Here is a 533-nt window from a genome sequence, read left to right on the forward strand (position 1 = left end):
GTCCGGTTAAGTTACAAAGACACTTTTCATGGCACTAAATTCCAATTTATCCTTTAGCTAATTAGTGTTTTTTAAAGATTTATCTCCACCACCGCAAAGAATGGTCGAAAAACAAGTACGTAGACTCCCCGGAAGATTGATAACAACACCAGGTTATGATAACTTTCCGATAAAGGAGCGATAGGCGTTATCTGAAGCGAATGCCAGGACTTGGTGTCTATACCTGGAGTCTACGGTGTGATCCGGCGGTGACCACGGGCTCGGGGTGTCTGGCGGGGTTATATTATACAGGGTGTTCACAGAATTATTAGATGGCGTTTGTGGTTAAAATGTAAAGGGAGGTTCTGTTCTTCGTTCATCCGTTATGTGATTTTCATTGAAAGTGGATCTACCGCCGTCTGACTCAGGTGTGTGGTGACGGCAGCGGAGAGTGTTGACAAGATATTCAGTCAGTCTTTGAGAGTACTTTAATTCCTAGTACGTTTGTCAGTATTAAATTTGTTAATGAAAGTTTTCATCTTATATCATACCAT

The 533-nt window shown here is 41.7% G+C and overlaps 1 long non-coding RNA gene across 1 annotated transcript in view; it reads left to right on the top strand.

The window, feature by feature from the left end:
- Positions 1-213: 213 nt before the first annotated feature.
- Positions 214-533, top strand: part of LOC119592107 — a 5,257-nt gene continuing 4,937 nt past the window's right edge. The window contains exon 1 of the long non-coding RNA XR_005230399.1: positions 214-407. This is a non-coding gene — a long non-coding RNA (uncharacterized LOC119592107). The remainder of the gene's footprint in view (positions 408-533) is intronic.

Source organism: Penaeus monodon, chromosome 29 (assembly GCF_015228065.2).
Source record: "Penaeus monodon isolate SGIC_2016 chromosome 29, NSTDA_Pmon_1, whole genome shotgun sequence".
Lineage (NCBI taxonomy): Eukaryota > Metazoa > Arthropoda > Malacostraca > Decapoda > Penaeidae > Penaeus > Penaeus monodon.